This window comes from Oncorhynchus kisutch, linkage group LG13, assembly GCF_002021735.2.
Source record: "Oncorhynchus kisutch isolate 150728-3 linkage group LG13, Okis_V2, whole genome shotgun sequence".
NCBI lineage: Eukaryota > Metazoa > Chordata > Actinopteri > Salmoniformes > Salmonidae > Oncorhynchus > Oncorhynchus kisutch.
The window spans coordinates 10,835,879-10,857,541 of NC_034186.2; the positions used below are offsets into that span (position 1 = coordinate 10,835,879).

The following is a 21,663-nucleotide window of genomic DNA, read 5'->3' on the forward strand; positions in this document are numbered from 1 at the left end:
AAATCACAGTGAGGGCTGTATTTCTGCTCTAGTTGCTTCAGGAGAGAGAGCGAGAGAGCGAGAGGCATGTGATGCACCACTGAAAAACCAGATAATGAGACAAAAGCCAGTCTACTGAGCCTCACCTTTATCAATTTAATGGGCTTTATTGGCATGGGAAGCATATGTTAACATTGCCAAAGCAAGAGAACTAGATAATAAACAAAAGTTAAATAAACAATACAAATTAACAGTAAACATTATACTCACAAAAGTTCCAAAAGAATAAAGACATTATAAATGTCATATTATGTGCAAAAGATTGTTGTATTTCACCCAATAGATATGGGAGTGTCACGAATATTACCGAAGGTGGCTCCCCTTCTACTAGCTGTCTACTAGCGGTCTACTAGCTGCCACCGATCCTTTGTTCCGTGTTCGTTTGGTTTTGTCTAATTGTTTTCACCTGTTCATTGTTTGGTTGTTAGGGTGGTGTTATTTAAGTTAGTTTAGCCCGCTTCTGTTTGTGCGGGCTTGTTCTTCTGTATTTGTGAGAGGTGTTAGTGTTTTGTTGGGTTTTCTCGCTGTCCTGGTATTTTTACCTAAGGGTACTTATTGTAGTAATAGTTACGCCTGTGTTGGGTATAACTATTTTGTTATTTTTGATTTTGGACATTAAAGCGTGTTTTTTCCCGCATCCTTTGCTCTCTGCGCCTGACTCCACACCCATTCACTCATTGAGCGTTACAGGAGTTTGTTTTCAAATTCTTTGTGGATCTGTGTAATCTGAGGGAAATATGTGTCTCTCTAATATGGTCATACGTTTGGCATGAGGTTAGGAAGTTCAGCTCAGTTTCCACCTCATTTTGTGGGCAGTGTGCACATAGCCCGTGTTCTCTTGAGAGCCAGGTCTGCCTACGGCGGCCTTTCTCAATAGCAAGGCTATGCTCACTGTCTGTACATAGTCAAAGCTTTCCTTAAGTTTGGGTCAGTCATAGTGGTCAGGTATTCTGCTGCTGTGTACTCTCTCTTTAGGGCCAAATAGCATTCTAGTTTGCTCTGTTATTTGTTAATTATTTCCAATGTGTCTATCAGGAATCAAGGTAAGACCCAGATGCAGACACGTCTAGAAAAAGAGACTGGAAAAGGCAGGAGCTGAGAACAAAAACGCTGGTTGACTTGACAAACAAGACGAACTGGCAACGGACAAACAGAGAACACCGGTATCTAATTCTAATTCTTGTATAAATGTAACGGTTGTCGTATGAAGGAGAAGAGGAGGATCAATGCTCAGTGTGGTAAGTGTCCATATTTAATATAACAAACTGAACACGACAAAATACAAAAATAACAAAGTGAAATAACAAACCGAAACAGTTCCGTGTGGAAGACACAGGAAACAATCACCCACAACTCAAAAGTAGTTTATATATGGAGTATGCAACTTTATTTATTTTGATAGTTAATATAGCACTGCGCCATGGTCTGTGTGGAAGATTAAGTTGATTATGTTCCCATTTTTATAGCAGTCAGCAAAAAGTGTCTCTTGATTTTCCAAAATGAGCTTATTTTTGTACTCTTTTGGTGTCTTCTCAATTCTTACATCCAGAGGGTACTGTATTGTAATGACCTCTGAACCGCAGGAGGGGGCTTCAAAGGCCTCTGCATTTGGGTGGGGGAGGCTGTGAAACTCTCCTGCTATTGTTGGTTTCAAGGGCTTTGACACCTCACTTCACACCTCATTGAAGTGTTATGTTCTGTCCTAGCTTGGTAGCCTTAACTTAGCATTCAGCCCTTATAAAGTAAAAAAACTATTGTCATGTATTTTTCTTCTTGGCTTTAAATGTAGATTCAGACTAAACATGACTCACTCAGTTCCAGGTTGGATGGTGTTTTCAGGTTTCTGTTTGTTTGCCAGAGAATTTGCTGTATAGCTTGGAAACAAGAAGCTTTGGTAGTAGGAATCCTTACAGGTAATTTAGTCCAAAATCAGGTTGTAGGTTTGTAGTTTTGGTTTGGAGTGAAGGTTGTCGTGGAGGGTAGTACCCTGTATTTGTCCTTGCCGAAAAATCTAAGTTTATATAACTCCAAATCTATCTTATTGTAAAAACATGCTAAACATCTCATCTCTCTCTCTGTGTGTGGACTGACCATTCATGCAAGCCGTAATCCTTGTGTATACAAGCACACACACTTACCCAGCTGTTGGTCAGCACCATAGACTGCAGGGCCTGAGGATTACAGCCAGTGCAGGACATGAGGTGGGGAGGAAGGTGGAGCTGAACACACCATGCTGTGACACCTATACAGGAAAATAACATTTCAAAAGAAAAGAAAAAAAAGACTAAAAACCTGGTTATTCTAACCACAATAAAGGATGGAGGTAAAAACGTGAGAATTAACTTGAGAAGTGAGACAGACGACAATATACAGAACGACTGCAGGGTTGCTACTTTGAAGAATCTCAAATATGAAATTGATTTTGATTTGCTTAACACTTTTTTTGGTTACTACATGATTCCATATGTGTTATTTCATAATTTTGATGTTTTCACTATTATTCTACAATGTAGAAAATAGTAAAAATAGAGAAAAACCCTGGAATGAGTAGGTGTGTCTAAACTTTTGACTGGTATTGTATATTTTGATAAGGTGACAGGGATATCACAATAAAGTCAGAGACTTATTTCTATTGTGGTTCCTACTTTCCATGGAGTAAAAACATGACAACATTAGGCTACATCGATACAGATACATTACAGACAGATTTATAATTGTCTTTTTATTGCTCAATCATTAGCCGGCTTTTGACTTTCTTTTGAAATAAGATTCTGGTCGGCATGGCTTTGATTTGCTGTGGTAGTTTGTTCCACTCAACCGCGCTGGTATAATAGAATAGGGCAGAGTGAGAGACAAATACCAAACAGCACTATTTATGGTCAGTGAATCCAAATACTTCAAATGACCATAAACTTAACATACTTGCTATCGGTAGCTTACGTGTCTCGTGTTTTGTAAACAAAAATCCCACCATCAGATTTCTAAATGGGCCATCTCTGTTGTCTCACCACTAATCCTAACCCAGGAAGCACCCATCATTAAGAGGCCACGATCCAGGGCAGGTGAAGTTTTGAATACTGAGCAGCAGCAGTGGTGTGCAAATATCCCCAGGTACTTCCTGCACAAGCTTGTCCTATCACCCCTTACACACCAGCTATTGTAGGTCTAGCTATGTACACATGAAGCACAGCAGAGCTTTCTGAGGTAATGAATATGTAACCGGTGTGAAATGGCTAGCTATTTAGTGGTGCGAGCTAGTAGCGTTTCAATTGCACTGAAGCATGCACCAGAGCACCAGCTTTTCTGGTTGACCGTGTGATAACGCTTTCGGTAGCCAATGTGAACAAAACCTTTAAACAGGTCAATATTCACAAAGCCGATGGGTCAGACAGATTACCAGGACGTGTACTCAAAGCATGTGCGGACCAACTGTCAAGTGTCTTCACTAACATTTTCAACCTCCCCCTGACCACCTATGTGGTCACCTATGTGAGAATGCTGTTAATTGACAGCGTTCAACACCATAGTGCCCACGAAGCTCATCACTAAGCTAAGGACTCTGAGACTAAACACCTCCCTCTGCAACTGGATCCTGGACTTCCTGTCAGCCCCCAGGTGGTAAGAGTAGGCAACAACATGTGTGCCATGCTGATCCTTAACACTGGGGCCCCTCAGGGGTGTGTACTTAGTCCCCTCCTGTATTCCCTGTTCACCCACGACTGCGTGGCAAAACGCGTCTACAACACCATCATTAACTTTGCTGACGACACAACAGTGGTAGGCCTGATCACGATAACGATGAGACGGCCTGTAGGGAGAAGGTCAGAGAACTGACAGTGTGGTGCCAGGACAACAACCTCTCCCTCAATGTGAGCAAGACGAAAGAGCTGACCGTGGACCACAGGAAAAGGGCTGTAGTGGAGCAGGTCGAGAGTTTCAAGTTCCTTGGTGCCCACATCACCAACGAAAAATCATTGGTCCAAACACACCAAGACAAATCAAATCAAATCAAATCAAATTGTATTTGTCACATACACATGGTTAGCAGATGTTAATGCGAGTGTAGCGAAATGCTTGTGCTTCTAGTTCCGACAATGCAGTAATAACCAACAAGTAATCTAACTAACAATTCCAAAACTACTGTCTTATACACAGTGTAAGGGGATAAAGAATATGTACATAAGGATATATGAATGAGTGATGGTACAGAGCAGCATAGGCAAGATACAGTAGATGATATCGAGTACAGTATATACATATGAGATGAGTATGTAAACAAAGTGGCATAGTTAAAGTGGCTAGTGATACATGTATTACATAAGGATGCAGTCGATGATATAGAGTACAGTATATACGTATGCATATGAGATGAATAATGTAGGGTAAGTAACATTATATAAGGTAGCATTGTTTAAAGTGGCTAGTGATATATTTACATCATATCCTATCAATTCCCATTATTAAAGTGGCTGGAGTTGAGTCAGTGTCATTGTCAGTGTGTTGGCAGCAGCCACTCAATGTTAGTGGTGGCTGTTTAACAGTCTGATGGCCTTGAGATAGAAGCTGTTTTTCAGTCTCTCGGTCCCAGCTTTGATGCACCTGTACTGACCTCGCCTTCTGGATGATAGCGGGGTGAACAGGCAGTGGCTCGGGTGGTTGATGTCCTTGATGATCTTTATGGCCTTCCTGTAACATCGGGTGGTGTAGGTGTCCTGGAGGGCAGGTAGTTTGCCCCCGGTGATGCGTTGTGCAGACCTCACTACCCTCTGGAGAGCCTTACAGTTGAGGGCGGAGCAGTTGCCGTACCAGGCGGTGATACAGCCCGACAGGATGCTCTCGATTGTGCATCTGTAGAAGTTTGTGAGTGCTTTTGGTGACAAGCCGAATTTCTTCAGCCTCCTGAGGTTGAAGAGGCGCTGCTGCGCCTTCTTCACGATGCTGTCTGTGTGAGTGGACCAATTCAGTTTGTCTGTGATGTGTATGCCGAGGAACTTAAAACTTGCTACCCTCTCCACTACTGTTCCATCGATGTGGATAGGGGGGTGTTCCCTCTGCTGTTTCCTGAAGTCCACAATCATCTCCTTAGTTTTGTTGACGTTGAGTGTGAGGTTATTTTCCTGACACCACACTCCGAGGGCGCTCACCTCCTCCCTGTAGGCCGTCTCGTCGTTGTTGGTAATCAAGCCTACCACTGTTGTGTCGTCCGCAAACTTGATGATTGAGTTGGAGGCGTGCGTGGCCACGCAGTCGTGGGTGAACAGGGAGTACAGGAGAGGGCTCAGAACGCACCCTTGTGGGGCCCCAGTGTTGAGGATCAGCGGGGAGGAGATGTTGTTGCCTACCCTCACCACCTGGGGGCGGCCCGTCAGGAAGTCCAGTACCCAGTTGCACAGGGCGGGGTCGAGACCCAGGGTCTCGAGCTTGATGACGAGCTTGGAGGGTACTATGGTGTTGAATGCCGAGCTGTAGTCGATGAACAGCATTCTCACATAGGTATTCCTCTTGTCCAGATGGGTTAGGGCAGTGTGCAGTGTGGTTGAGATTGCATCGTCTGTGGACCTATTTGGGCGGTAAGCAAATTGGAGTGGGTCTAGGGTGTCAGGTAGGGTGGTGATATGGTCCTTGACTAGTCTCTCAAAGCACTTCATGATGACGGATGTGAGTGCTACGGGGTAGTCGTTTAGCTCAGTTACCTTAGCTTTCTTGGGAACAGGAACAATGGTGGCCCTCTTGAAGCATGTGGGAACAGCAGACTGGTATAGGGATTGATTGAATATGTCCGTGAACACACCGGCCAGCTGGTTTGCGCATGCTCTGAGGGCGCGGCTGGGGATGCCGTCTGGGCCTGCAGCCTTGCGAGGGTTAACACGTTTAAATGTTTTACTCACCTCGGCTGCAGTGAAGGAGAGTCTGCATGTTTTCGTTGCAGGCCGTGTCAGTGGCACTGTATTATCCTCAAAGCGGGCCAAAAAGTAATTTAGTCTGCCTGGGAGCAAGACATCCTGGTCCGTGACTGGGCTGGTTTTCTTCTTGTAGTCCGTGATTGACTGTAGACCCTGCCACATACCTCTTGTGTCTGAGCCGTTGAATTGAGATTCTACTTTGTCTCTATACTGACGCTTAGCTTGTTTGATAGCCTTGCGGAGGGAATAGCTGCACTGTTTGTATTCGGTCATGTTACCAGTCACCTTGCCCTGATTAAAAGCAGTGGTTTGCGCTTTCAGTTTCACGCGAATGCTGCCAGGCAGGGCCTTATATGCGTCGCGGAAGTTAGAGTAACAATGATCCAAGGTTTTTTCAGCCCTGGTTGCGCAATCGATATGCTGATACAATTTAGGGAGTCTTGTTTTCAGATTAGCCTTGTTAAAATCCCCAGCTACAATGAATGCAGCCTCAGGATGTATGGATTCCAGTTTGCAAAGAGTCAAATAAAGTTAGTAGGAAGTGCTATATTGATGGCTCTGTCAATCTGTCTCAGCTCACCTAGTAACAAGCCAATGGTCGTTCAACATGATAGGCAACAGAGAAGAAATCAAGATATGCCAATGTTGCATTGTGTGAAAAAGTAGGCCTAAAATTGTCTTGTGGTTTTGAGGGCAGGCAGGCACGTAGGAGTACATTAAATGCCATTTAAAAAAGATATACACTACCGTTAAAAAGTTTTTGGGTCAGTACATTTTTTGTCCATTAAAATAACATAAAATTGATCAGAAATACAGTGTAGACATTGTTAATGCTGTAAATGACTATTGTAGCTGGAAACTGCTGATTTAAAAAAAAATGAATATCTACATACAGAGGCCCATTTATCAGTAACCTTTCACTCCTGTGTTCCAATGGCACATTGTGTTAGCTAATTCAAGTTTATCATTTTAAAAGGCTAATTGATCATTAGAAAACCTTTTTGCAATTATTTTAGAACAGCTGAAAACTGTTGATCTGATTAAAGAAGCAATAAATGTAAAGCTCGTCCTCTTCTGAGGAGGACGAGTCGCAAGGGTCGGACCAAAGCGCAGAACACTAAAACAAAAATAACAATGAGAATGATACGAAACGAAACAGTCCTGTCTAGTGACATACAAAAAGACAGAAAATAAACACCCACGAAACACAAGTGGGAAAAGGCTACCTAAGTATGATTCTCAATCAGAGACAACTAACGACACCTGCCTCTGATTGAGAACCATAACCCCCCCCCCCAAAGGTCCGGAAAACCTGAACCTATAGGGGAGGGTCTGGGTGGGTGTCTGTCCGCGGTTGCGGCTCTGGCGCGGGACGTGGACCCCACTCCACCATAGTCTTTGTCCGCATCCTCAACTGCCTCCGTGGCCTCTTTCAACCTCGGACTGGGGACCCTAGCAATGGGTCCCGAATGGACGGGAGATTCCGGCAGTGCCGGACGGACGGGAGACTCTGGCAGCGCCGGACGGACGGGAGACTCTGGCAGCGCCGGACGGACGGGAGACTCTGGCAGCGCCGGACAGGCGGGAGACTCTGGCAGCGCCGGACAGGCGGAAGAACCTGGAGGAAGGAGACGGAGAGACAGCCTGGTGCAGGGGGCTGCCACCGAAGGGCTGGTGCATGGAGGTGGCACCGGATAGACCGGACCGTGAAGGAGCACCGAGCCTGCCCAACCGTACCTGGTTGAATGCTCCCCGTAGCCAGGCCAGTGCGGCGAGGTGGAATAGCCCGCACTGGGCTGTGCTGGCGAACCGGGGACACCATGCGTAGGGCTGGTGCCATGTACCCCGGCCCGAGGAGACGCACTGGAGACCAGATGCGCTGAGCCGGCTTCATGGCACCTGGCTCAATGCCCAACCTAGCCCGGCCGATACGAGGCGCTGCTATGTACCGCACCGGGCTATGCCTAGGCACCGGGGACACCGTGCGCCTCACGGCATAACACGGTGCCTGCCCGGTCCCTCTTTCTCCATGGTAAGCACGGGGAGTTGGCTCAGGTCTCCTACCTGACTTGGCCACACTCCCAGTGTGCCTTAAAATGGCCAAAAACAAACCACTTTCTTCTGAAACTCGTTTTTGTTCTGAGAAATTAAAGCTATTCCATGCAAGAAATTGCCAAGAAACTGAAGATCTGGCACAACGCTGTGTACTAGTCCTTTCACAGAACAGCGCAAACTGACCGTAACCAGAATAGAAAGAGGAGTGGGAGGCCCTGGTGCACAAATGAGCAAGAGGACAAGTACATTAGAGTGTCTAGTTTGAGAAACAGACGCCTCACTAGTCCTCAACTGGCAGCTTTATTAAATAGTACCCGCAAAACACAAGTCTCAACGTGAATAGGCGACTCCGGGATGCTGGCCTTCTAGGCAGAGTTCCTCTGTCCTATGTCTGTGTTCTTTTGCCCATCTTAATCTTTTCTTTTTATTGGCCAGTCTGAGATATGGCTTTTTCGTTGCAATTCTGCCTAGAAGGCCAGCATCACCGCGACCCCAAAAAATGACAGAACCCGTGGGAAAAAGGGTGCGCGCTTCTCGAGCAACCATGAGCAAGCCTCCTATAGAATGCAGACATGCTAGAGCGGAGCTTCGAGAAGCCGCAGCCACTATATCTATGGCGGCACCAAAAAAGAACAAACACAAAGTAAGCACTCTAAATAAATGCACAATCTGAAGCAAATTAGCAAATTACATCAATAACTGGTAACGGCCAAATGAGGAGTATGTAATAGTCATAACCGAATCAGCACACAAGGCAGAGCAGGGCTTGTGCCATCACAGGGTGCGAATTCAAACCCAGACATGGGATACTGGTGTGTTTCATTGATCCAGGGACTTGAACCTTATTCAGTTCGGTGGTCATATAGGCTGAAGTGCAGTCACAGCACTTCTAAAGTGGCCTGAACTGTCTTGAAGTAATCTCACTTCAATGCATAGTCGAATGACCTTCCGACTTCCGCATCCCTCACCTCATAACGCATACATGAGCAGTTCTGGAGTAGCAGGGGGGAGACGAGGGAGGCTCTGCTCAAGGCTGGAGGGGCTTTCTGGAAGTGGTGATGTGGAGGCACACACTGATTCAAAGTTTAACTCTTTATTGACCCTATTTCTGACACACAGACCCCTTCTTCCAACCCCTCTTTCTCTCTATGTATGTATGTATGTATGTATGTATGTATGTATGTATGTATGTGTATGTATGTATGTATGTATGTATGTATGTATGTATGTATGTATGTGTGTGTGTGTGTGTGTGTGTGTGTGTGTGTGTGTGTGTGTGTGTATGTATGTGTGTATGTGTGTGTGTGTGTGTGTGTATGTGTGTGTGTATGTATGTATGTATGTATGTATGTATGTGTGTGTGTGTGTGTGTGTGTGTGTGTGTGTGTGTGTGTGTGTGTGTGTGTGTGTGTGTGTGTGTGTGTGTGTGTGTGTGTGTGTGTGTGTGTGTGTGTGTGTGTGTGTGTGTGTGTGTGTGTGTGTGTGTGTAACTGTGGCCTTGGTCTATGTATGTATCTAGGTCATATTTCTAAACCCCCTGTTTTAGGGATAACTTCAGCCACAGGGTCAACACCAGAGGAATGCTGTTGCACCATTACCTCTTAGCTACAGTTTCAGTTGGTTGACCTCTGAATGTACCGAGGGAATTATTAGTGGAAAATTACAGGTAACAGACAAAATAAAGGAAACACCAACATAATGTCTTAACAGGATGTTGGGCCACCACAAGCAGTCAGAACAGCTTCAATAACTGGGCTGAGTTCTGTTGACTGACGCACACTAACAGACAGACAGACAGACAGACAGACAGACAGACAGACAGACAGACAGACAGACAGACAGACAGACAGACAGACAGACACTTTAAACCATCTATGCTCCTTTGAGACCCCCCTTTCAAAGTCACTGAGATCTCTTCTTCTAGCCATGGTAGCCATTTTTATACATGACCCTAAGCATGATGGGATGTTAGTTGTTTAATTAACTCAGGAACTACACCTTTGTGGAAGCATCTGCTTTTAATATACTTTGTACCCCTCATTTTCTCCAAGTGTTTCCTTTATTTTTGGCAGTTACCACAGTGCCTTCAGAAAATATTCATACCCCTTATTGCACATTTTGTTGTGTTACAGCTTGAATTCAAAGTGGATTAAATATATTTTGTTTTTCACCCATCTACACACAATAGCCCATAACGGCAAAGTGAAAACATGTTTTTAGACATTTTTACACATTTATTGAAAATTAAATACAGAAATATACCTTATTTACATAAGTATTCACACCCCTGAGTTAAAACATGTTACGATCACCTTTGGCAGCGATTACAGCTGTGAGGCTTTCTTGGCAAGTCTCTAAGAGCTTTGCACACATGGATTGTACAATCTTTGCACATTACTCTTTAAAAAAAAATCAAGCTCTATCAAACTGGTTGTTAATCATTGCTAGGCAGTCATTTTCAAGTCTTGCCATATATTTTCAAGACGATTTAAGTAAAAACTGTAACTACTCCCCTCAGGAACGTTCAATGTCACCTTGGTAAGCAACACCAGTGTATATTGGCCTTGTGTTTTAGATTATTGTCCTGCTGAAAGGTGAATTTTGTCTACCAGTAAATGCTGGAAAGCAGACTGAAACAGGTTTTCCTCTAGCATTTTGCCAGTGCTTAGCTCCATTCCGTTTTTAATCTTGAAAAAAAACTCCTTAGTCCTTGATGATGACAAGCAGACCCTTAACATGATGCAGCCACAACCATGCTTGAAAAGGTGAAAAGTGGTTGTCAGTGATACAGAATGATGTGTTGGATTTGCCCCAAACATAATGCTTTGTATTCAGAATATAAAGTTGATTTCTTTGTCACATTTTTTGCAGTTTTACTTTAGTGCCTTGTTGCAAACAGGATGCATGTTATGGAATATTTTTCAACAGTACAGGATTCCTTCTTCCACTCTGTCATTTAGGTTAGTATTGTGGATTAACTACAATATTGTTGATCCATCTTCCATTTTTCTCCTTTCACAGCCATTCAACTCTAACTGTTTTAAAGTCACCATTGGCCTCATGGTGAAATCCCCGAGCGGTTTCCTTCCTCTCCGGCAACTGAGTTAGGAAGGATGCCTGTATCTTTGTAGTGACTGGGTGTATTGATACACCATCCAAATTGTACAGTGCCTTCAGAAAGTATTTCTTTACTTTTTCCACATTTTGTTGTGTTTCAGCCTGAATTTAAAATGGATTCAATTTATATATGTTTTGTCACAGGCCTACACACAATACCCCATAATGTTAAAGTGGAATGATGTTTGAAGACATTTTTACAATTTAATAAAAATGAAAAGGTGGAGTCAATTAAGTATTCAACCGCTTTCTTATGGCAAGCATAAATAAGTTCAGGAGTAACAATTTGCTTAACAAGTCACTTAAGTTGCATGGGCTCACTCTGTGCAGCAATAGTCCAGCGTCATGTCCAAATCATCCAAAAGCATTTCAAATTGATTGTGAAGCTCAACAAAGTCACATAGGTGATTTGAAAATGATGCGTGAAAATGTTTGTGCTACAAATGCGAAAACGTTAGCATGTGGAAACAGGAACAGGGAAACTAAACCAAAGCATGAATTGTTGTCCTACCTTGTCCATAGACTGGGTAAGATAAAAACCAGTGTCATTTTGTCATTTGGGTTAACTCTCCCTTTAATTTTCACACCCTTTTTGGGCTTTTAGACATCACACAAAAACAACGCTCCTGAAATAACGAGGGGTGATATACAACTAATCACTTATTTAAGAAAAGTAGAGAGTGATCATCTAGCCACATGTAGAGCAAACAGCTCCAACAAACGGTTTCCTCCATAGACACAGTTTGCTGTTGAAAGAAGAGCAGAGGGACTCTAAAAAGCTCATTAGAGATGTAGGATTTGAATTTGAGCCAGTTTACTGTGAACACTGAGGCTGTACCCACTTTAAATGACAGTTTTAACAGTGGCCTAGGAATGTAGGCCTACCATAATGTAGAGCTACCAAAAACAATGGAGAAAATGCATCCCATAACATTTTAACATGGAAATAGCTGTTCTATCGTTCAGCCTACAGTAGCAGCCAATCTGTGGTGTTTAATGTAGGCGTACATTCCATGAGACTTGTTTTATTAACATGCAGGACTTGACATGAACCGGTTTATCCACTTGTCCTTCACACAGGGAGGTGACTGAAAATGTTTTTGTGTTGTTTGATGCAAAAAAACACTTTACAAAATAAAATTCATATTTATTCCCATACCATTATTACAGAGAATCAGACACGTTATGCTATCCTCTGCCTATTGGCTACTTAGCTTATTCAAGCCTGTCTCAAAATACAACAATGCCTGATTCACTTTTCAAAGATGTCTAGAAATGTACAGGTTTTGTGCTCTTATAAGAAGCAATCACTCCCCTATTGCTGGCTACAAATTATCTATAACTATTTGCATATAGGCCTACTGCAGCTCTGATTGGTTATGCCGCACTGATCTGTGTAGAGTGCAGGCTGAGTCTTGTGCAATAGAATCCTACTCCGATGCGTTCTGCCTACAACAACATTTCTTGCATAGTTTGTTTTGATTCGGTATGCTGCAATACAAGTGGCTAATATGGCATTGATTCGATCACAATTGCCAGAGTAAAGGGAAACATTGATAGTGTTAACTAACAGGGTAAACTCTAGAAAGTTGAGTGCTTCTCTCTGTGGGCTGATAGTTCTTCTGTGCAGCAATCCTGGGTGAGCTTGGCAGCAATCCTGGGGCTACTGCGTGCCCGTGTGCAGTTTAGAGAGAACATTGTCCAGTGGGCTGATGATGATTATTATTATTGTAGACTAAATAACCGGTCGATATGGTCTCTCATTGATCTGAGGTCTCATTGATCTGGTCTCTGAGACTCTGGGGTTGTTCCGGGTCTAATACATCTCAATCACCATTTTACCACTTCATAAGGGCATTGAAGAGAAATTGTGTCATCTAGGAGGGTGTGTTAGAGGTGTGCTGATTTTATGTTGACGATACTGTGCAGTTTTATCCTGAAGTACAGTATTGAGTGTGAGCTGTGATTCTGTTGTACTCCCAGTATATTGCAGCCTTTCCAGAGATGGGTGTCGGTGGGAGGGGGGGCTTGGTTGGGGGATGATCGTTCATAACATTTTCTCTCTGCACGTGGCCAGAATCTTAGGGGATGACCTCTGACCCTTTCCGAGAATCACTCAAGGAAAACATACCCCTACTTGTGTGTGTGTAAGGAAGAGAGTTGGTTAGCCCGTACATAGCCTGTTGGGTAAACGTTTGGACAGTTTTCACATCAGGGCCTGTATTCACAAAGCTTCTCAGAAAATATCTTAGAAATCCTGTTAAAACCTGTTTTAAAGCTAGAACCCTTAATTGAAACAATAACAAAGTGGACACCCTGCCTTTGTTTTAGTAAAACATCTGAGAGATGGGCCTGGAGAAGTGTAACCACTCTCAAATTCATGGACAGAGCTCTGGATGCAAGGACTTATAAAAAAGTATAGTTATAACCATTTTTTGAGGCTATACAGTGTTTGTTTAGATTTACATTGTTTATAAACACTGGAGTAAATTTAAGATTATATTTTGTGTTCTGATGAGGTGTGACAGTTGAACTAAGATCATGAAACATTTATAAGTTATATTCTTCAAGAATCAATGGGTATACAGTATATAACTATATAACTAAAGATTTTAGCTTTAAAACAAACAATTATTAAGGATGATTATGGTTAAGACACTCTGAGCAAGGATTCAAATATACTCAGTTGGTAATCACAACAGTTTGAGGTAGCACAAAGGGGAAAATGTAGTGACTCTCAGTGACATTGATGGATTTTGATTAAGCTGAACCGGGGTGCACTGGGCTCTGGCCCGTGACATGTATGAGCAAAAGCATTGAGGCAGGAGCACTGCTCAATCATGTTGTCAACAAGGCAGCATGATGCATCTTTCAGAAAATGTTTCCATTAATTAAACGTACACTACTGTTCAAAAGTTTGGGGGTCACTTAGACATTTTTTTGTCCATTCAAATATCATAAAATTTATCAGAAATACAGTGTAGACATTGTTAATGTTGTAAATGACTATTGTAGCTGGAATGGAATATCTAATGGAATATCTACATTGGCGTACAGAGGCCCATTATCAGCAACCATCACTCCTGTGTTCCAATGACACGTTGTGTTATCTAATCCAAGTTTAGCATTTTAATCAGCAGTTTCCAGCTACAATAGTCATTTACAACATTAACAATGTCTACACTGTGTTTCTGATCAATTTTATGATAATTTAATGGACAAAAAAAATGCTTTTCTTTCAAAAACAAGGACATTTATAATTTACCCTAAACTTTTGTAAGGTAGTGTATTTTTTAATTTTCAAACTACTTTTCATAGGAAAGATGTAACACGTTTTATCACAAGCAATCACTTTTGCATGTAAAAACCCAGAATCCTTTTCATTACTCCACGTGCTTAACCTATGTCACTTTTGTTTTCAGCCCGACTTCACTGTCGGCCAAAAAAGGCACCCGGTTCTTGCCCGGGAGGAAGGCTAAGGCCGGTTTTGTGATAGTGATGATTTGTCAGCACAGATGGTTTGTTTACATAACAAGTTATGAGAATAGGGGGGTAAAGTTGGTCTGACATTGGATTGCATATGGGGTTAGTTAGGGATGTCAATAAATTACAATATTTTCATGTTGCACATCTTTTAGTTGCCTGATTAAATGCTTTCAATATTTGTATATGAATTTCTACAATTTATAGTTGGCTTGATGTTTTTAAGTCATTGAAATGTGGAGCTATTGACATTTTTAAATATTGTCCCCTGTACATGGGGGACAATGTAATTTACTGATGGTCCCTAACGAGCCCCATAAGGATATCGAATTTCAAACCAAATTGACTATGTGCATTACGATCTGGTCACATGCAGCTGTGCTCCGAATGAATGATGACTTAGGTGCTGCCAGATGTGGACAGGATTGAAATAAACCCAGTAGTGATCTATATGTAGTTCAACTAGTAATGAAACTACATTTTGCAGTAGCTTTGTGGTAGTTCAACTAAATTCCAATCTTGGTTGTGTTTTCAGTATTTAATGTTGTTTTTTGCCATGCAGCTAGCTACTGGAACTACACACTACTTTTTTGGGTGAAAAAAACAAAAAAATATGGGTGAAGTAGGCAATCATTTCCTTTCTTTTTTGTCATCAGACCTGTTTAATTCTCATTTGAAACATAGTTATTGTGTTTAATAGGATAAATTACACATTCAGTTAACATCTGACAACAGAGTGATATGTTCTTGCGATTTGTATTCTAGACCATTTCAGATTGTAACGGTTTTCTAGGTGTGAAGGAGAGTCGGACCAAAATGCAGCGTGTAGATTGTGATCCATGTTTAATGAACAAACGTAACACGAATGTAAATACAAACACTACAAAACAATAAACGTAACGAAAACCGAAACTGGTGTAAACTAACACAGAACAGGAACAAGGACACTAAGGACAATCACCCACGACAAACTCAAAGAATATGGCCGCCTAAATATGGTTCCCAATCAGAGACAACGACAAACACCTGCCTCTGATTGAGAACCACTTCAGACAGCCATAGACTTAACTAGAACACCCCACTAGCTACAATCCCCATACATACACACCACATACAAAAACCCATGCCACACCCTGGCCTGACCAAATAAATAAAGATAAACACAAAATACTTCGACCAGGGCGTGACAGAACCCCCCCCTAAGGTGCGGACTCCCGAACGCACCTCAAAACAATAGGGAGGGTCCGGGTGGGCGTCTGTCCATGGTGGCGGCTCCGGTGCGGGACGTGGACCCCACTCAATCAATGTCTTAGTCCCCTCTCCTCGCGTCCTTGGATAGTCCACCCTCGCCGCCGACCATGGCCTAGTAGTCCTCACCCAGAACCCCACTGGACTGAGGAGAAGATCGGGACTGAGGGGCAGCTCGGGACTAAGGCAGCTCGGGAGTGAGAGGAAGCTCGGGAGTGAGAGGAAGCTCGGGAGTGAGAGGAAGCTCGGGAGTGAGAGGAAGCTCGGGAGTGAGAGGAAGCTCAGGAGTGAGAGGAAGCTCGGGTGTGAGAGGAAGCTCGGGTGTGAGAGGAAGCTCGGGTGTGAGAGGAAGCTCGGGTGTGAGAGGAAGCTCGGGAGTGAGAGGAAGCTCAGGAAGGTTGATGGATCTACCAGATCCTGGCTGACTGGCAGATCCTGGCTGACTGGCGGATCCTGGCTGACTGGCGGATCCTGGCCGACTGGCAGTTCTGGCAGATCCCGGCTGACTGGCGGATCTGGAAGAGTCTGGTTGACTGGCAGATCTGGAAGAGTCTGGTTGACTGGCAGATCTGGAAGAGTCTGGTTGACTGGCAGATCTGGAAGAGTCTGGTTGACTGGCAGATCTGGAAGAGTCTGGCAGATCTGGAAGAGTCTGGCTGACTGGCAGATCTGGAAGAGTCTGGCTGACTGGCGGCTCTGGCTGCTCCATGTAGGATGACAGCTCTGACGGCTCCGTGCAGACTGGCAGCTCCTTGCAGATTGACAGCTCATTACAGACTGACAGCTCCTTGCAGACTGGCAGCTCCTTGCAGACTGACAGCTCTTTGCAGACTGACAGCTCCTTGCAGACTGGCCGCTCCTTGCAGACTGACAGCTTTGGCTGCTCCATGCAGACTGACATCTCTGGCTGCTCCATGCAGACTGACAGCTCTGGCTGCTCCATGCAGACTGACAGCTCTGGCTGCTCCATGCAGATTGACAGCTCCTTACAGACTGACAGCTCCTTACAGACTGACAGCTCCTTGCAGACTGGCAGCTCCTTGCAGACTGGCAGCTCCTTGCAGACTGGCAGCTCTGGCTGCTCCATGCAGACTGACATCTCTGGCTGCTCCATGCAGACTGACATCTCTGGCTTTAATTGAAATACTGCTGAATTCCATCCATTCCTTTCGAGGACTGCTCCTATTTGGGAGTGCCAATATGGCCAACCAGTGGCTTCAAAGTCTCTCAATGGCCAATACACAGTGCTTGAATTGGGCAGGAGCTCACTGGAGCTAAGTACCGGCACCTCAAATGTTCTACTGCTTGAGCTCCTGTTCCTCACATACTGCTTTTTTTGTTACGGTATTTTGCCTGTAACAAAAAAATGGGCAACATTTATGACCCCCTTACAAAGAGGCAAATTTTTACCACATTCTTCCTTGCATATTCTTATTGTCATGTGTTGCTGCCATGCTATGTTGTTGCCTTAGGTCTCTCTTTATGTAACCTTTATTTAACCAGGCAAGTCAGTTAAGAACAATTTCTTATTTCCAATGACAGCCTAGGAACAGTGGGTTAACTGCCTTGTTCAGGGGCAGAACAACAGATTTTTTTACTTTGTCAGCTTGGGGATTAGATCTTGCAACCTTTCGGTTACTAGTCCAACACTCTACCCACTTGGCTGCCTGTAGTGTCTTGTTGTCTCGCTTGTCGTGATGTGTGTTTTGTCCTATATTTTTATTTAATTTATTTGTATTTTTAATCCCATCATTTTTAATCCCATCCCCGCAGGAGGCCTTTTGCCTTTTGGTAGACCGTCATTGTAAATAACAATTTGTTCTTAACTGACGTGCCTAGTTAAATAAATGTTAAATTAAAAAAATATATGCCTTTTATACCTCCCATGCGCAAAAAATTGCATATGCACCTAAATATAAACAGTACCGGCATCTATTTCAGTCTAGGGTGAGGCACTGCCAATTACATACTATAAGCAATCCAGGGTTTATAGAGATCATTGTTTGAACACAATCATGTCGGACTTCCCAGTTCCATCAAATTTATTTATTAAGCCCTTCTTACATCAGCTGATGTCACAAAGTGCTGTACAGAAACCCAGCCTAAAACCTGATTTCAAGCAATGCATGTGTAGAAGCAGTTTCCAACAAGCATTTGAAGCCAGCAACAGACTACAAGTGATTGTCAAAAGATTAATACGTTTACTATTAGCACTATATTAGCACACTCCTCTTCACTCCTCAGCAGCTCTAACTAGCTTTGGCACAGCAGCTAGGCATCAAGCCACTCGCGATAATGTTGCAAAAAAAACGATTTCATAGGTTTATCATTTTTAACGATCACAATCAAAAGTTAATAAAGATGCCCAACTTATATGCATTTCCAATTTAGGAATCTTTTTTTAATAATGTGATATTTAGCTCCAAAAGGATAACTTGAAATAACATGATGTAAATTAAGTATGCTCTTTCCTGCAGTCAAATGACTTGACCATATTTATGACTACCAAGAAACACTCTGTGTGACCCTGATATAGACCACTGCAGTAAAAGGTTATAGGTTTTATTAGCTTAGTGGTTGTAAGTAGGCTATTTAGGCATATCGTGTGAAATTGGTCTTGTGAAATAATCGTCAAGAGACACTGTTAAATGACCAATGTTCTATTCTGAGTTGCTTTGTGGATATGACCCCTGACCTCAAGGGGACAAGGCACGTTAGAACCATGGGAAGCCTTTTAGAAAACCTGTTCATATGCAGTGAGGACCATTTGCTCGTAGACCATAGCCAAATAACCACTACTTTAAAAGAAAATAGGCAGGGAGCAGAGAGAGAGAGCTTGGAGAAAGGGGAGATGAGAAGAGACATTGGGCACAGATGTCATTTCAATGTGTAGTTTTCATTTAATTTTGGTTAGTTGTCTACTAACATGAATTCAGTGTGAAATCAACCAAACATTTCACCATGTCATGGGATTTAGGTATTAAGTTGGGTGGAAAAAAATATGAAATTCCCCTACGTTAATAACTTTTTTCAAATCCAATCAGTTTTCCCCGTTGTTTCAACGCCATCATATTTCATGTTTTTGTTGAAATTACATGGAAACAACACCGATTCAACCCGTCTTTGCCCATTGGGAGGATTGAGGTAGAGGAAAGAGCGCATGCAAGTTGGCTACTTTTAATTCATCTAATGACGACACGTCTGCTCTTATGTTAATATAAGCACCTACATCTGAGTGAGGCATTAAAATGTCTGGTCGCCATGACGATTACTGAGATAGAGAGCCAAATTACTGGTGCATAGTAGAAATAAGCACCACTTACTGAAGCTTTTACCAAAATGAGTGTAAGTGTACCAACAACAAAAAAAGAACAGGGATTTAGCTGAATTGTGTGAGCCAAATAGAACATCAACTTTGTGTGTGTGTGTTTGCCCTTTTGGCTTACGCCCATTAGAGAGAGAAGACAGAGATGGAGGCACAAACGTAAAGGGACTCTGTGTACCTCATGTCTTGCACCCGGCTGGGTGCATCGGGGGTAACTGGGGCCTCGCATCAGCCTTAAAGGTAAAGAGTGGAGGCAGACTTGAGGGGTGTACTAGCAGAGTGGTTTGAGGAGTTAGCGAGGTAACTTTGGTCAACTGAGATCCAACTCTGGATAACCGGTACCATGAAAGTGGCTCACCTTTTAGTCAGGTTAATTTATATTGGCTATGAATGCTTCAGAACTGCCCTGCTCCGGGGTAGGCTACTCAAGGTTAACTACATTTATCCTGAATGAAGTATCTGAGCTGCGAGTTGAGAACAAATGAAATCAGATTCCCTCACTCTCGCAAACATTGCTTCATCAGCCCCTTCATTCGAGGAAGACGACCGATTAAATATTTTATTAATCAATGTTTATTAAAAAAAAAAAAAATCGCATTACATATTTAGCAGTGACAGAATCTATTTGAAAGTTCGCGCACCGTAAAACTTTCATATGACGTTATACAATTATTTTATCGATAGATTTAGGGAAACGGGTTCTGTGTGCGTTGATAAGAAAACAAAAGCACATTCTTATTTCAGCATTTTCTCAATGAAGAGTTCGGCGTTCGACTAGCCACGCGGAGTTACAAGCCTGCTAGAGTTAGGTTAGCGGCAGGCGAAGGAGCAATATCCACAGTTGTAGTACGGATGAAGCCTGAGCTGGAATGTTAAGCGAACTGAAGTAATTTCAGAAAAGCCTGGGCAAATCTAGCTTCAGAAAGTATTCACACCCCTTCACTTTTCCCACATTTTGTTGTGTTGCAGCCTGAATTTAAAATGGATTAAATTGAGATTTTTTTGTCACTGGCCTACACACAATACCCCAAAATGTCAAAGTGAAAATATGTTTAATTTTAATTTTTACATATTAAGAAAAAATGAAAAGCTGAAGAGTCAATAAGTATATAAAATCAAATCAAATTGTATTGGTCACATACACATGTTTAGCAGATGTTATTGAGAGTGTAGTAAAATGCTTATTTAACCCTTTGTTATGGCAAGCCTAAATAAGAACAAGTCACATAATAAGTTTCATGGACTCACTCTGTGTGCAATAGAATTGTTTAACATGATTTTTGAATGAATACCTAATCTCTGTACCCCATGCATACAATTACTTATACAGTCCCTTAGTCGAGCAGTGAATTCCAGACACAGATTTAACCACAAATACCAGGGAGGTTTTCCAATGTCTTGCAAAGAACAGGGTTCAAAAGAAAAGTTGACACTGAATATCCCTTTTAATAAGTTATTAATTACACTTTGGATGGTGTATCAATAAACCCAGTCACTACAGAGATACAGGCGTCCTTCCTAACTCAGTTGCCGGAGAGGAAGGAAACCTCTCAGGGATTTCATAATGAGGACAATGGTGACTTTAAAACAGTTACAGAGTTTAATGGCTGTGATAGGAGAAAACTGAGGATGGATCAACAACTTTGTAGTTACTCCACAATATTAATCTAATTGACAGAGTGAAAAGAAGGTAGCCAGTACAGAAATAAATATTCCAAAACATGCATCCTGCAACAAGGCACTAAAATAATACTGCAAAAACTGTGACAAAGCAATACATTTTATGTCCTGCATACGAAGCGTTATGTTTGGGGCAAATCCAATACATTACTGAGTACCACACTCAACATTTTCAAGCATAGTGGTGGCTGCATCATCTTACGGGTATGCTTGTAATCGTTACGAACTAGGGAGTATTTCAGGATTTTAAAAAACGGAATGGAGCTAAGCACAGGCAATATCTTAGAGGAAAACCTGCTTCAGTCTGCTCTCCACCAGATACTGGGAAATTAATTCACCTTTCAGCAGGTCAACCTAAAATACAAAGCCAAATCTACACTGGAGTTGCTTTCCAAGTTAACCTACATCTGCTTTCCAAGTTAACCTACATCTGCTTTCCAAGTTAACCTACATCTGCTTTCCAAGTTAACCTACATCTGCTTTCCAAGTTAACCTACATCTGCTTTCCAAGTTAACCTACATCTGCTTTCCAAGTTAACCTACATCTGCTTTCCAAGTTAACCTACATCTGCTTTCCAAGTTAACCTACATCTGCTTTCCAAGTTAACCTACATCTGCTTTCCAAGTTAACCTACATCTGCTTTCCAAGTTAACCTACATCTGCTTTCCAAGTTAACCTACATCTGCTTTCCAAGTTAACCTACATCTGCTTTCCAAGTTAACCTACATCTGCTTTCCAAGTTAACCTACATCTGCTTTCCAAGTTAACCTACATCTGCTTTCCAAGTTAACCTACATCTGCTTTCCAAGTTA

At 42.6% G+C, this 21,663-nt stretch overlaps 1 long non-coding RNA gene across 1 annotated transcript in view; it reads right to left on the reverse strand.

Moving 5' to 3' along the window:
- Nucleotides 1–1,398: 1,398 nt before the first annotated feature.
- Nucleotides 1,399–21,663, reverse strand: part of LOC109902879 (uncharacterized) — a 33,885-nt gene continuing 13,620 nt past the window's right edge. Inside the window, exon 4 of the long non-coding RNA XR_002256946.2 lies at nt 1,399–2,281. This is a non-coding gene — a long non-coding RNA (uncharacterized LOC109902879). The remainder of the gene's footprint in view (nt 2,282–21,663) is intronic.